Source organism: Oncorhynchus mykiss, chromosome 26 (genome assembly GCF_057628025.1).
Source record: "Oncorhynchus mykiss isolate SJ-2025 chromosome 26, ASM5762802v1, whole genome shotgun sequence".
In the NCBI taxonomy this organism is placed as follows: domain Eukaryota; kingdom Metazoa; phylum Chordata; class Actinopteri; order Salmoniformes; family Salmonidae; genus Oncorhynchus; species Oncorhynchus mykiss.
The window spans coordinates 5781516-5797500 of NC_143047.1; the positions used below are offsets into that span (position 1 = coordinate 5781516).

General features: G+C 47.6%; 1 protein-coding gene across 1 annotated transcript in view; it reads right to left on the minus strand.

Annotated features, from left to right (window-relative positions):
- The window catches only part of LOC110506082 (SH3 and multiple ankyrin repeat domains protein 2-like), a 182180-nt gene that overhangs the window by 105790 nt on the left and 60405 nt on the right, over positions 1-15985 (minus strand). The window lies entirely within an intron of this gene.

Genomic DNA, 15985 nt, shown 5'->3' on the forward strand with positions numbered 1-15985 from the left:
CAGGCGTCAGAGCTCTGGCCTATCGAGGACAACTTAGTCTTTAAAATGTAATTTTATTTTATTTAATAATCTTTATTTAACTAGGTAGGCCAGTTGAGAACAAGTTCTCATTTACAACTGCGACCTGGCCAAGATAAAGCAAAGCAGTGCGACAGAAACAACACAGAGTTACACATGGGATAAACAGTCAGGTAAGGTAAGGCAATAAACAGGCCATAATAGCGAAGTAATTACAATTTAGCAAATTAACACTGGAGTGATAGATGTGCAGATGATGATGTGCAAGTAGAAATGCTGGTGTGCAAAATAGCAAAAAAAGTTAATAAAAACAATATGGGGATGAGAAAAGTAGTTGGATGGGCTATTTACAGATGGGCTATTTACAGATGGGCCGTGAACAGCTGCTCAGATAGCTGATGCTTAAAGTTAGTGAGGGAGATATGTCTCCAACTTCAGCGATTTTTGCAATTCGAACCAGTTATTGGCAGCAGAGAACTGTAAGGAAAGGTGCCCAAAGGAGGTGTTGGCTTTGGGGACGACCAGTTCATGCAGTTCATGTAATTCATGCACTTATTAAGAGAACATCCCTGGTCATCCCTACTGTCTCTGATTTGGTGGACACACTAAACACCCACATCCTTTGTTTGTAAATTATGTCTGTGTTGGAGTGTGCCCCTGGCTACCCGTAAAAAAAATGAAAATAATAAAATTGTGCTGTCTGGTTTGCTTAATATAAGGAATTTGAAATTATTTATACTGTACTTTAACTTTTGATACTTAAGTATATTTCAGAAATTACATTTACTTTTGACACATATTTAAAACCAAATACTTTTAGACTTTTACTCAAGTAGTATTTTACTAGGTGACTTTCACTTTTACTTGAGTCATTTTCTTTTAACTTAAGGTACCTTTACTTTTACTCAAGTATGACATTTGAGTGCTTTTTCCACCACTGCCATTTACAGACTCCGACACATACACACTAGGGTTCAATATTTTCCACAGAATCTATCAATTTTCCTTCCCGAGAAAACAGCAAGGAATTAACGGTATTTCCAGTACTCCCATTCAAACTGGAAGTGCTATTTCAATTATTTATATAATACCAGTGAAAAACTCTGATATGATTATACCACCGGGGAGCTCTTCAGAGGGTGGTGCGGTCTGCCCAAATGCTACCACCAGGAGCACACTGCCTGCCCTCCAGGACACCTACAGCACCCGATGTCACAGAAAGACCAAAAAGATCATCAATGACATCAACCACCCGAGTCACCCCGATACCATCCGGAAGGCGAGGTCAGTACAGGTGCATCAAAGCTGGGACCGAGAGACTGAAAAACTGCTTCTATCTCAAGGCCATCAGACTGTTAAATAGTCACAGCACAAAATAAATTAAACGGGAGCCTTCTGGCTAGCAAACATGGCAAAAGTTGGACCCAATTTTGTTACCCTGTTAAATGTATTTCAAGGTTTCAGAATAAACAATGCATGCACTTTGAATTTATGGCAACTTTGTGTAGTAAATACGGTAGGCCACACACACACTGAGCATTGATTATTGTTCATGCCGAAGGCAAATCAAAGTTTATATGTCACGTGCGCCGAATACAACCGGTATACAACAGGTAGACCTTACGACAGGTAGACCTTACAGTGAAATGCTTACTTACAGGCTCTAACCAATTGTGCAAAAAAGGTATTAGGTGAACAATAGGTAGGCAAAGAAATAAAACAACAGTAAAAAGACAAGTTATATACAGTGCAGTCGTGGCCAAAAGTTTTGAGAATGACACAAATATTAATTTCCACAAAGTTTGCTGCTTCAGTGTCTTTAGATATTCTTGTCAGATGTTACTATGGAATAGTGAAGTATAATTACAAGCATTTCATAAGTGTCAAAGGCTTTGATTGACAATTACACGAAGTTGATGCAAAGAGTCAATATTTGCAGTGATGAACCTTCTTTTTCAAGACCTCTGCAATCCGCCTTGGCATGCTGTCAATTAACTTCTGGGCCACATCCTGACTGATGGAAGCCCATTCTTGCATAATCAATGCTTGGAGTTTGTCAGAATTTGTGGCTTTTTGTTTGTCCACCAGCCTCTTGAGGATTGACCACAAGTTCTCAATGGGATTAAGGTCTGGGGAGTTTCCTGGCCATGGACCCAAAATATCGATGTTTTGTTCCACGAGCCACTTAGTTATCACTTTTGCCTCGTGGCAAGGTGCTCCATCATGCTGGAAAAGGCATTGTCTATCACCAAACTGTTGCTGGACGGTTGGGAGAAGTTGCTCTCGGAGGATGTGTTGGTACCATTCTTTATTCATGGCTGTGTTCTTAGGCACAATTGTGAGTGAGCCCACTCCCTTGGCTGAGAAGCAACCCCACACTTGAATGGTCTCAGGATGCTTTACTGTAGGCATGACTGTCATGTATTGTCATGTTGTGTCTTGTTTCTGTCCTTTCCCTTCACCCTGTCTCCCTCTGCTGGTCGTTATTAGGTTACCTTTTCTCCCCCTCTTTCCCCCAGCTGTTCCTTGTCTCCTCCTAACTACCTCGTCACCCCTTTTCCCACCTGTTCCCTTTTTCCCTCTGATTAGTCCTCTATATCTCTCTCTGTTTTTGTTTCTGTCTTTGTCGGATTCTTGTTTGTGTTATTCATGCCTGAACCAGACTATCGTCATGTTTGCTGCAACCTTGTCCTGTCCTGTCGGAATCTGCCGGTCCATCTGAGCCTACGTATGTTTTGTTATTAAAGAAGCCCTGTTTACGTTAGTTCGCTTTTGGGTCCTCATTCACGCACCGTAACAGAAGAATCCGACCAAGAATGGACCCAGCGACTTCGGATCCTCTCCACTCAGCCGTCGAGATCCAGGGAGCGATGCTAGGCAGACACGAACAGGAATTGTCTGCTGCTCGACATGCCGTTGAGACCCTGGCCACCCAAGTCTCCAACCTCACAGAACAGGTTCACCATCTCCGCCTCGATCCACCGGTCACTTCCAGGGCTTTCGAATCTCCGGAGCCCAGAATCAATAACCCGCCGTGTTACTCTGGGGAGCCCACTGAATGCCGCTCGTTCCTCACCCAGTGTGATATTGTGTTTTCTCTCCAGCCCAACACTTACTCCAGGAGCACTGCTCGTGTCGCCTACGTCATATCTCTCCTTACTGGACGGGCTCGTGAGTGGGGCACGGCAATCTGGGAGGCAAGGGCTGAGTGTACTAACCAGTATCAGGACTTTAAGGAGGAGATGACACGGGTTTTTGATCGATCTGTTTTTGGGGAGGAGGCTTCCAGGGTCCTGTCTTCCCTATGTCAAGGTAATCGGTCCATAACAGACTACTCTATTGAGTTTCGCACTCTTGCTGCCTCCAGTGGCTGGAACGAGCCGGCTTTGCTCGCTCGTTTTCTGGAGGGTCTCCGCGCAGAGGTAAAGGATGAGATTCTCTCCCGGGAGGTTCCTTCCAGCGTGGATTCCTTGATTGAACTCGCTATTCGCATTGAGCGACGGGTTGATCTTCGTCACCGAGCTCGTGGAAAGGAGCTTGCGTTCTCCGTTGCCCCCCTCTCCGCATCACTACCATCTTCCTCTGCCGGCTCGGGTGCTGAGCCTATGCAGCTGGGAGGTATCCGCATCTCGACTAAGGAGAGGGAACGGAGAATCACCAACCGCCTCTGTCTCTATTGCGGTTCTGCTGGTCATTTTGTCACTTCATGTCCAGTAAAAGCCAGAGCTCATCAGTAAGCGGAGGGCTACTGGTGAGCGCTACTACTCCTGTCTCTCCTTCAAGATCCTGCACTACCTTGTCGGTCCATCTACGCTGGACCGGTTCGTCAGCTTCCTGCAGTGCCTTAATAGACTCTGGGGCGGAGGGCTGTTTTATGGACGAGACCTGGGCTCGGGAACATGACATTCCTCTCAGACAGTTAAGGGAGTCCACGGCCTTGTTCGCCCTGGATGGTAGTCCTCTCCCCAGGATTCAGCGTGAGACGCTACCTTTAACCCTCACTGTTTCTGGTAATCATAGCGAAACCATTTCTTTTTTAATTTTTCGTTCACCTTTTACACCTGTTGTTTTGGGCCATCCCTGGTTAGTTTGTCATAATCCTTCCATTAATTGGTCTAGTAATTCTATCCTCTCCTGGAACGTCTCTTGTCATGTGAAATGTTTAATGTCTGCTATCCCTCCTGTTTCCTCTGTCTCTTCTTCACAGGAGGAGCCTGGTGATTTGACAGGGGTGCCGGAGGAATATCACGATCTGCGCACGGTGTTCAGTCGGTCCAGGGCCACCTCTCTTCCTCCACACCGGTCGTATGATTGTAGTATTGATCTCCTTCCGGGAACCACTCCCCCCCGGGGTAGACTATACTCTCTGTCGGCTCCCGAACGTAAGGCTCTCAAAGATTATTTGTCTGTAGCTCTTGCCGCCGGTACCATAGTCCCCTCCTCCTCTCCCGCCGGAGCGGGGTTTTTTTTTGTTAAGAAGAAGGACGGGTCCCTGCGCCCCTGCATAGATTATCGAGGGCTGAATGACATAACAGTGAAGAATCGTTATCCGCTTCCTCTTATGTCTTCAGCCTTCGAGATCCTGCAGGGAGCCAGGTTTTTCACTAAGTTGGACCTTCGTAACGCTTACCATCTCGTGCGCATCAGGGAGGGGGACGAGTGGAAGACGGCGTTTAACACTCCGTTAGGGCACTTTGAATACCGGGTTCTTCCTTTCGGCCTCGCTAACGCTCCAGCTGTCTTTCAGGCATTAGTCAATGATGTCCTGAGAGACATGCTGAACATCTTTGTTTTCGTTTACCTTGACGATATCCTGATTTTTTCACCGTCACTCCAGATTCATGTTCAGCACGTTCGACGTGTCCTCCAGCGCCTTTTAGAGAATTGTCTTTTTGTGAAGGCTGAGAAGTGCTCTTTTCATGCCTCTTCCGTCACATTTCTCGGTTCTGTTATTTCCGCTGAAGGCATCAAGATGGATCCCGCTAAGGTCCAAGCTGTCATTGATTGGCCCGTCCCTAAGTCACGCGTCGAGCTGCAGCGCTTTCTCGGCTTCGCGAACTTCTATCGTCGTTTCATCCGTAATTTCGGTCAGGTGGCAGCTCCTCTCACAGCCCTTACTTCTGTCAAGACGTGCTTTAAGTGGTCCGTTTCCGCCCAAGGAGCTTTTGATCTCCTCAAGAATCGTTTTACATCCGCACCTATCCTTGTTACACCTGACGTCACTAGACAGTTCGTTGTCGAGGTTGACGCGTCAGAGGTGGGCGTGGGAGCCATTCTTTCTCAGCGCTCCCTCTCTGACGACAAGGTCCACCCTTGCGCGTATTTTTCTCATCGCCTGTCGCCGTCGGAACGTAACTATGATGTGGGAAACCGCGAACTGCTCGCCATCCGCTTAGCCCTAGGCGAATGGCGACAGTGGTTGGAGGGGGCGACCGTTCCTTTTGTCGTTTGGACTGACCATAGGAACCTTGAGTACATCCGTTCTGCCAAACGACTTAATGCGCGTCAGGCGCGCTGGGCGCTGTTTTTCGCTCGTTTCGAGTTCGTGATTTCTTATCGTCCGGGCTCTAAGAACACCAAGCCTGATGCTTTATCTCGTCTCTTCAGTTCTTCAGTAGCCTCCACTGACCCCGAGGGGATTCTCCCTGAGGGGCGTGTTGTCGGGTTGACTGTCTGGGGAATTGAGAGGCAGGTAAAGCAAGCACTCACTCAAACTCCGTCGCCGCGCGCTTGTCCTAGGAACCTTCTTTTCGTTCCCGTTCCTACTCGTCTGGCCGTTCTTCAGTGGGCTCACTCTGCCAAGTTAGCCGGCCATCCTGGCGTTCGGGGTACGCTTGCTTCCATTCGCCAGCGTTTTTGGTGGCCCACCCGGGAGCATGACACGCGTCGCTTCGTGGCTGCTTGTTCGGTCTGCGCGCAGACTAAGTCCGGTAACTCCCCTCCTGCCGGCCGTCTCAGGCCGCTTCCCATTCCCTCTCGACCGTGGTCTCACATCGCCTTAGATTTTGTCACCGGACTGCCTTCGTCAGCGGGGAAGACTGTTATTCTTACGGTTGTCGACAGGTTCTCTAAGGCGGCTCATTTTATTCCCCTTGCTAAGCTTCCTTCTGCTAAAGAGACGGCACAAATCATCATCGAGAATGTTTTCAGAATTCATGGCCTTCCGTCAGACGTCGTTTCGGACAGAGGTCCGCAATTCACGTCTCAATTTTGGAGGGAGTTTTGCCGTTTGATTGGGGCTTCCGTCAGTCTCTCTTCCGGCTTTCACCCCCAGTCTAACGGTCAAGCAGAACGGGCCAATCAGACTATTGGTCGCATCTTACGCAGTCTTTCTTTTCGCAACCCTGCGTCTTGGTCAGAACAGCTCCCCTGGGCAGAATACGCCCACAACTCGCTTCCTTCGTCTGCGACCGGGCTATCTCCTTTTCAGAGTAGCCTCGGGTACCAGCCTCCGCTGTTCTCATCTCAGTTCGCCGAGTCCAGCGTCCCCTCCGCTCAGGCTTTTGTCCAACGTTGCGAGCGCACCTGGAAGAGGGTCAGGTCTGCACTTTGCCGTTATAGGGCGCAGACTGTGAGGGCTGCTAATAAGCGTAGAACTAAGAGTCCTAGATATTGTCGCGGTCAGAGAGTTTGGCTCTCTACTCAGAACCTTCCCCTTAAGACCGCTTCTCGCAAGTTGACCCCGCGGTTCATTGGTCCGTTCCGTATTGCTCAGATCATTAATCCTGTCGCAGTTCGACTTCTCCTTCCGCGATATCTTCGTCGCGTCCACCCGGTCTTCCATGTCTCCTGTGTCAAGCCCGTTCTTCGCGCCCCCGCTCGTCTCCCCCCCCCCCCCCCATCCTTGTCGAGGGCGCACCCATCTACAGGGTCCGTAGGATTTTGGACATGCGTCCTCGGGGCCGTGGTCATCAGTACCTAGTAGATTGGGAGGGGTACGGTCCTGAGGAGAGGAGTTGGGTTCCCTCTCGGGACGTGCTGGACCGTGCGCTGATCGATGATTTCCTCCGTTGCCGCCAGGTTTCCTCCTCGAGTGCGCCAGGAGGCGCTCGGTGAGTGGGGGGGTACTGTCATGTATTGTCATGTTGTGTCTTGTTTCTGTCCTTTCCCTTCACCCTGTCTCCCTCTGCTGGTCGTTATTAGGTTACCTTTTCTCCCCCTCTTTCCCCCAGCTGTTCCTTGTCTCCTCCTAACTACCTCGTCACCCCTTTTCCCACCTGTTCCCTTTTTCCCTCTGATTAGTCCTCTATATCTCTCTCTGTTTTTGTTTCTGTCTTTGTCGGATTCTTGTTTGTGTTATTCATGCCTGAACCAGACTATCGTCATGTTTGCTGCAACCTTGTCCTGTCCTGTCGGAATCTGCCGGTCCATCTGAGCCTACGTATGTTTTGTTATTAAAGAAGCCCTGTTTACGTTAGTTCGCTTTTGGGTCCTCATTCACGCACCGTAACAATGACACAGGACTGATGGTAGCGCTCAACTTGTCTTCTCCGGACAAGGTTTTTTACGGATGCCCCAAACAATCGGAAAGGGGATTCATCAGAGAAAATGACTTTACCCCAGTCCTCAGCAGTCCAATCCCTGGAACTTTTGCAGAATATCAGTCTGTCCCTGATGTTTTTCCTGGAGAGAAGTGGCTTCTTTGCTGCCCTTCTTTAACACCAGGCCATCCTTCAAAAGTCTTTGCCTCACTGTGCGTGCAGATGCACTCAAACCTGCCTGCTGCCATTCCTGAGCAAGCTCTGTACTGGTGGTGCCCCAATCCTGCAGATGAATCAACTTTAGGAGACGGTCCTGTGCTTGCTGAACTTTCTTGGGTGCCCTGAAGCCTTCTTCACAACAATTGAACCGCTCTCCTTGAAATTCTTGATGATCCGATAAATGGTTGATTTAGGTGCAATCTTACTGGCAGCAATATCCTTGCCTGTAAAGCCCTTTTTGTGCAAAGCAATGATGACGGCATGTGTTTCCTTGCAGGTAACCATGGTTGACAGAGGAAGAACAATGATTCCAAGCACCACCCTCATTTTGAAGCATTTTGAAGTCTGTTATTCAAACTCAATCAGCATGACAGAGTGATCTCCGGCCTTGTCCTCGTCAACACTCACACCTGTGTTAACGAGAGAATCACTGACATGATATCAGCTGGTCCTTTTGTGACAAGGCTGAAATGCAGTGGAAATTGTTTTTTTGGGATTCAGTTCATTTGCATGTCAAAGAGGGACATTGTGATTAATTGCAATTCATCTGATCACTCTTCATAACATTCTGGAGTATATGTAAATTCCCATCATACAAACTGAGGCAGCAGACTTTGTGAAAATTTATATTTGTGTCATTCTCAAAACTTTTGGCCACGACTGTACATATCCCAACATATCCCGTTGAGAAGCCTTTTTGTCCTAGACTTGGCACTCCGGTACCGCTTGCCATGCGGTAGTAGTGAGAACAGTCTATGACTAGGGTGGCTGGGGTCTTTGACAATTTTTAGGGCCTTCCTCTGACACCGCCTGGTGTATAGGTCCTGGATGGCAGGCAGCTTAGCCCCAGTGATGTACTTGGCCGTATGCACTACCCTCTGTAGTGCATTGCGGTCAGAGGCCGAGCAAATGTCGTACCAGGCAGTGATGCTCTTTATGTTGCAGCTGTAGAACTTTTTGAGGATCTCAGGACCCATGCCAAATCTTTTTAGTTTCCTGATCGGGAATAGGCTTTGTCGTGCCCTCTTCACGACTGTCTTGGTGTGTTTGGACCATTCTAGTTTGTTGTTGATGTGGACACCAAGGAACTTGAAGCTCTCAACCTGCTCCAATACAGCCCCGTCGATGAGAATGGGGACGTGCTCGGTCCTCCTTTTCCTGTAGTCCACAATCATTGTTATTCTGGCACAACACGGCCAGGTCTCTGACCTCCTCCCTATAGGCTGTCTCGTTGTTGTCGTGATCAGGCCTACCACTGTTGTGTCGTCCTCAAACTTAATGATGGTGTTGGAGTCGTGCCTACCATGCAGTCATGGGTGAACAGTGAGTACAGGAGGGGACTGAGCATGCACCCCTGGGGAGCTCCAGTGTTGAGGATCAGCGTGGCATATGTGTTGCTACCTACCCTCACCGCCTGGGGGCGGCCCTTCAAGACGTCCAGGATACAGTTGCTTAGTGAGGGAGGTGTTTAGTCCCAGGATCCTTAGCTTAGTGATGAGCTTTGAGGGTACAATGGTGTTGAACGCTGAGCTGTAGTCAATGAATAGCATTCTCACATAGGTGTTCCTTTTGTCCAGGTGGGAAAGGGCAGTGTGGAGTGCAATAGAGATTGCATTATCTGTGGATCTGTTTGGGTGGTATGCAAATTGGAGTGGGTCTAGGGTTTCTGGGATAATGGTGTTGATGTGAGCCATTACTAACCTTTCAAAGCAATTCATGGCTACAGACGTGAGTGCTACTGGTCTGTAGCAATTTAGGCAATTTGCCTTTGTGTTCTTGGGCACAGGGACTATGGTGGTCTGTTGGCATGTTGGCACTACAGACTCAATCAGGGACATGTTGAAAATGTCAGTGAAGACACATGCCAGTTGGTCAGCACATGCCCGGAGCACACATCCTGCTTATCCATCTGGCCCCGCAGCCTTGTTTATGTTGACCTGTTTAAAGGTCTTACTCATGTCGGCTACGGAGAGCGTGATCACACAGTCATCCGGAACAGCTGATGCTCTCATGCATGCCTCAGTGATGCTTGCCTCGAAGCAAGCATAGAAGTGATTTAGCTCGTCTGGTAGGCTTCTGTCACTGGGCAGCTCGTGGCTGTGCTTCCCTTTGTAATCTGTAATAGTTTGCAAGCCCTGCCACATAAGACAAGTGTCGGAGCCGGTGTCGTATGATTCAATCTTAGCCCTGTATTGACGCTTTGCCTGTTTGATGGTTCGCCACAGGGCATAGCAGGATTTATTGTAAGCTTCCGGGTTTGAGTCCCGCACCTTGAAAGCGGCAGCTCTACCCTTTAGATCAGTGCGAATGTTGCCTGTATTCCATGGGTTCTGGTTGGCGTATGCGCGTACAGTCACTGTGGGGACGACGTCCTCAATGCACTTATTGATAAAGTCAGTGACTGATGTGGTGTACTCCTCAATGCCAGTGGAAGAATCCCGGAACATGTTCCAGTCTGTGCTGGCAAAACAGTCCTGTAGCTTAGCATCTGGTTCATCTGACCACTTCTTTATAGACCGAGTCACTGGTGCTTCCTGCTTTATTTTTTTGCTTGTAAGCAGGAATCAGGAGGATAAAGTTGTGGTTGGATTTACCAAATGGAGGGCGAGGGAGAGCTTTGCATGCGTCTCTGTGTGTGGAGTACAGGTGATCTACATTTTTTCCCCCTCTGGTTGCACATTTAACATGTTGATGGAAATTTGGTAGAACTGATTTAAGTTTCCCTGCATTAAAGTCTCCGGCCACTAGGAGCACCGCCTCTGGGTGAGTGGTTTCCTGTTTGCTTATTTCCTTATACAGCTGACTGAGTGAGGTCTTAGTGCCAGCTTTTGCGTGTGGTGGTAAATAAACAGCCACGAAAAGTATAGCTGAAAACTCTCTAGGCAAATGGTGTGGCCTGCAATTTATCATAGTATTCTCTACTTCAGGCAAGCAAAATCCAGAGACTTTCTTAGATTTTGTGCACCAGCTGTTGTTTACAAATATGCACAGACCGCCCCCCCTGTGCTGTTCTATCTTGCCGGTGCAGCGTATATCCCGCTAGCTGAATATCCATGTCGTCATTCAGCCACGAATATTACAGTTTTTCAGGTTCCGTTGGTAGGATATTTGGCGAGTAGTATTGACGGTAATGGCAGCTTTCCCACTCGCCTTTTTTCCCGGGTCCTGACCAGGCATCCGGCTCATTGTCCTCTGTACCTGCGTCGCTTCCTCTTGCAAATAACGGGGATGTTGGCCCTGTCGGGTAATTGGAGAATGTCTTGTGCGTCTTGCTTGTTGAAGAAAAAAATCTTTGTCTAATCCGAGTTGAGTGATCGCTGTCCTGATTTCCAGAAGCTCTTTTTTGCCGTAAGATACGGTTGCAGAAACATTATGTACAAAATAAGTTACAAATAAAGCGAAAACCCCCCACATTGATTGGGCGCCCGTAAAACTGCTTCCATTTCTTCTGGCGCCATTTCTTTTAGTCCAAAGCAGAGAAGGCCGTATTAAGACAGATTTAGACATTGCAAATAATTTAACAGTTCCATTTCATGTTACGCTGATCATATAAATGATTTATTATAATTTGCAATTATTTATCCCGGGAAAAGTGAATGGGTTTGGGCGGGAAAACCCGGTAAATCTCTGTAACCCGGTTCCCGCCATTAAACCCTAAACCACACCCACCACAACACACGTGTTCCACTGCAGCAAACTAGGACACACAATACACTCCTCAACCTTCCGCTCAACAGCAGGAAGTTAGCTCCCCACTTCCTATCATCTTCCTGCGGCTGCCTGTTTTTAGTCTCCTCTAAATCCCATTACTATAGGGCGCTCTCTGGCTGTCTCATCAAAAGCTGTGTAGAACAGGCAGCGGTGAACCGTGTCACCAGCTACTCAGAGCCACGCTGGCTGTGTTTGTTCTTTAATTAGGGAGACTGGATTAGCTAGTCAGTGACATTAAGACAAGAATGCATTACCATAGTTCACTAAGGAGGAGACATAAGACTCCTTTGAACTGATATAAAGTGCATTATTAAATTACGTCATGGCCCTGCATGAGTATGCCATATTGCCGCTGAGCATTGGCTGAGTGGGTGTTTGGTTGCCGGTGTGTGTTTAGTTGAGTGTTTGTTGGGCAGGCCATTTGTGTGCTAAGGAGTGTGTTGAGTGTGTGTGTGTGCGTGCACGTGTCTCTGTGTGCATGTGTGTGTATGAAGCACACATTGTGTATCTGCGTGTTTGATTTGGCCACCATGGCGGATTATCACACTCTTGCAGCGTGAGGTCTAACACACACATCTGTCAATCATTCTTAGAGAGGCTTACCGGCAGAATGGGAAAAAACTGACTGGATTTAAGAAACAGATTTACTAGCCTATCTACCAAAGCAGAGTGTCTGGACATGTTCACTCGCGCCTAGTTACTAAAGCACTGATCGATTGGACACATTGCACACTAACTTCTATCTCAATTTAACCCCCTTCCTAGCTCTACTTACTACCCAATCGATCTACGTATACCCCTCACCATCTTTATTTGCCACCAAATCTCTGCTAAACTTCTCCTGGGGTGCTGCTCTGTGGCTGACCATGTTGCTGTGTGAGATAGATATGAGGATATGGATAACTTTTGTGCTTAATGTGTTTTTGGCATATGCCAACTCTCCCTGAGAAACTCTCGGAGAGTGAGGTCACATCCAGGATGCTCATTATCCAGCACATGGGCAGATTTTTCACCTTGGCAGCTTGTGGATTCAAACTAGCTACCTTTGGATTTTCTGGCCCAGGAGTACTGTATCAGTAAAAATACGAATTTCTGTGAAAAGGGACAATAAAGTCCTATTCTATACTAGTATCTTTCTACTAGATCCCTCTCTATCGCTACAGTACTTATTTATCCTCCCTATCTCCATCTACAGTATTGTCACACCCTGATCTGTTTCACCTGTCTTTCTGATTGTCTCCAACCCCTCCAGGTTTCGCCCATCTTCCCCATTATCCCCTGTGTATTATATACTTGTGTTCTATGTTTGTCTGTTGCCAGTTCGTCTTGTTTGTCAAGCTTGCCAGCGTTTGTCCTGCCAGCTCCCTTTTATCCCCAGCCTCTCTTTTTCTCGCCCTCCTGGTTTTTGACCCTGGCCTGTCCCGTCTCTGTACCCGCCTGCCTGACCACTCTGCCTGCCGCTGACCTGTGCACTTGCCACATCTCTGGATTATTGACCCCTGCCTGCCTGGACCTGTCTCTTGCCTGCCCCTTGGACCATTAAACCATTGTTCATTCAACGTGTCTGCACCTGGGTCTCCTTGATTCCTGATAGTATAGTTGGAAAGGGGTAATACTTATTTTTCTACAACATCTCTCCACCACCCCTATCTCCTTTATCTCCAATTATCCGCTCCGTATAACTTTCCTTCAAACTGGGAATTGTACCTCTGCTCAAATTTCTCTTACCACTTGGAGCATCAGCCAGATGCCATAGTCCTTTAATGATTAGCACACAAGCCCTGATGCCATGGTAACCTGGTTGCTGGTTCGGAGTGTGTTGCTTTCACGAGGAGCAAGAGTCGGCTGACTCAAAGAGATGAACACTACGAGACTCACATGCACACGTGCAAATGAACACACAATCACATGCATGACACACATTTATGGTTATTGACGCTTCACTCAGATTTAGGTTCTGTGAGTTTATGTCTTGTACAGAACATGTGGATATTCCTAAGCCTCTATGACTACATTACACACATCCCAATGCTATTCTCATTACTCCCACCATTATCTGTGTCATTACTATGGATGTAGGTCACACACATACACACACACACACGCACAGACACACACATTTGGGAATTCTCTCTATAGGCTGAGCTAAAGAATGACGCCTCGTCCTTCGAGGAGCATCATTTCTGCTCCATCCATCTATAATTCATCCACTTTATTATTCATATTGTAGCGGTTTCAAGGGTTGTGTGGTGGATGGACACTATGTGCCTGCAAGTTTTCTTTGTTTTCTGGCTGCCAGGACTACGGACAGCAATATGAAGTAATCCCCAGAGGCAGGACCATGGACAGCTCAGGGGAAAACTTCTAGACTGCAGCAGAACAGCCACAGGCAGCACAACAGCCTGTCTCCAGTTGTAATCAGAGCCAAACTGCAGACAGGTGAAACCAATCAAGGCCTCTACTTAACGACGCCCTGTGTTTGTTTTCTTCCTTTGTCTTTTCTTTGACCCCAGGAGGTAAAGGAGTAGGAGGTTATTGGGGAGCCAGAACGTACAGTGGAGAAGGCGGTTTAATGGAAGAAAGGAACTTATGATTTCAACAAGAATTGAACCCCCCCAACGACCAAGATTGGAGGACCTGCCACTGGTGACAAAGTGTTTAGTCTGTTTGTTTTGTATATAAGGAACACTGCCGAAACCTGATCGTAATAAACCGGTTTAACCCTTCACTTGGACTGGTGGTGTGTGTTTGTATGTGTAAACCCTGCCTTACAAAGATCTTTGCGCCGAAACCGCTACAATATCCTGTCACTATATTATTCACTTCGCTAACCCAGTCGAAGAACCTAGACACACATTATATGGCAATATAACCCATCCACCATAATCTATCCAACCTGTTTCTATTGCTTTGGTCTGACTCTCTAGTATCTCCTATGGGTATAATACAGAGATTGAATAACAGACTAGTTAATTGAATGAGTGTTGGGGCATACCATGTTAGTAATTCAATAATACACTGATTCATGAGCACCTTGAGTTGGGTTACAAGATAGGCTAGGCAGTGTCAGGGTTAGCTGAGCTGCTCTGTGCTCTCTTGTACAGGATTAAACTCATGCCTATTTTCTAATCCAACTCCAACACAAAGAAAGAGACCCGACTATAAAGTCCCTGACATGTCTGGGAACAAGGGAGTGAGAAGGATGTAGGGAGAGAAGGTATGTGAGTCTTAATGACACATAGCTCTACTCACTCATTACTCTTCTTGGGCTAATGCTCTTCAGTGCACATTCTAAATACTGTATAGGCACACACACACAATCAATTACCCATGCCAGGGCAGTGCCTCAGCTCACGCAGGACAGACAATTCCACCTGTATCCCAACATAGCAAGCTGACCGACCACACGGAGCGGGCGAGAAGGGGACTAGAAATGGCAGGGAAGAGGGTAGAGGAGGTAGGAGAGTGGTGGTTGAGCTTCAGAGCACCCACCTTTCTCTGATTTGCAACATGCAGAACCCATGGCCGATAATCCAGCAAAGAAAATATCCCATTACAGACTCAGTGAGGCACGGCTGACAGCGAGCCGAAAGGTAGAGATAGAAAGAGAGGGAGAGAACGGAAAAGCAACAAGGACTGTATTACAGAGGACAGTTATCCGGGCCTTTTCATTCCATTAGCAACGGCTAATGGTCTATGGCGGAGTTCGGGCACGGTATGCTCTCACGGCCCCACCGGAGTTGAGGTGCGACGGCGTCCCGGTGTGAGAAGGTTCATGCTGAACGGGGGGACCAGGATGGGTGGCCCGAGAAGGGGGAGCGGGAACGATGGCGGCAGATGTGAGAGACGCGGGGTAATCCTGCAGCGCTGCGTTTCATCTAGCCCTCGCTGCAGCTGTGAGGCCTGGGGAATCTTGCTCAGGGGGGGAAACAATTGTGGATTACATCTTTAGATTATTTTATTTATTTATCTGTTCACTCTTTTTCTATTTATTTATTTCATTTTTATTTAATTTGTCTGGGGATGGTAATCCCTCCCGCTTAACCTTTTTCCCTCCATGTGAAATAGTTTAATTAAAAAAGATGATGCCGTTGTCGGGCAGTGGGGGGTGTGGGGTGCACGGCAGATAAACCCACAGAGAAAAACGTGAAAGAAGAAATCTGTTTTTAAATTCCTTTGGGAGAAGGAAACCATTTTTTTCCCGGCGGGATTTAGTAGAGAGTCATTCTATCCCTCCCTAACCCTGCTCTCATATGCCACCTGAGGGATCCTGGATTCCCCAGTGTGATAGGGTAATCCCATGAGGGGGGGGGGGGGGACTGAATGACAAATCCTGTCATGGTTCTCTTGCACCCACACACAAACATGCACATGCACACACAAACACACACTCACACATGCATGGAGATGGAGAACATACTTGCAGAAGGGCAGACACACACACACATACAGTATACAACAAGAAAAGATCAACAACCTATTATCCAATAACATATCCATTTCAGACAGAGAAAAGTGGGAGGGGGAGGTGGAAAAGAGGAGGGTAACCATGGTTA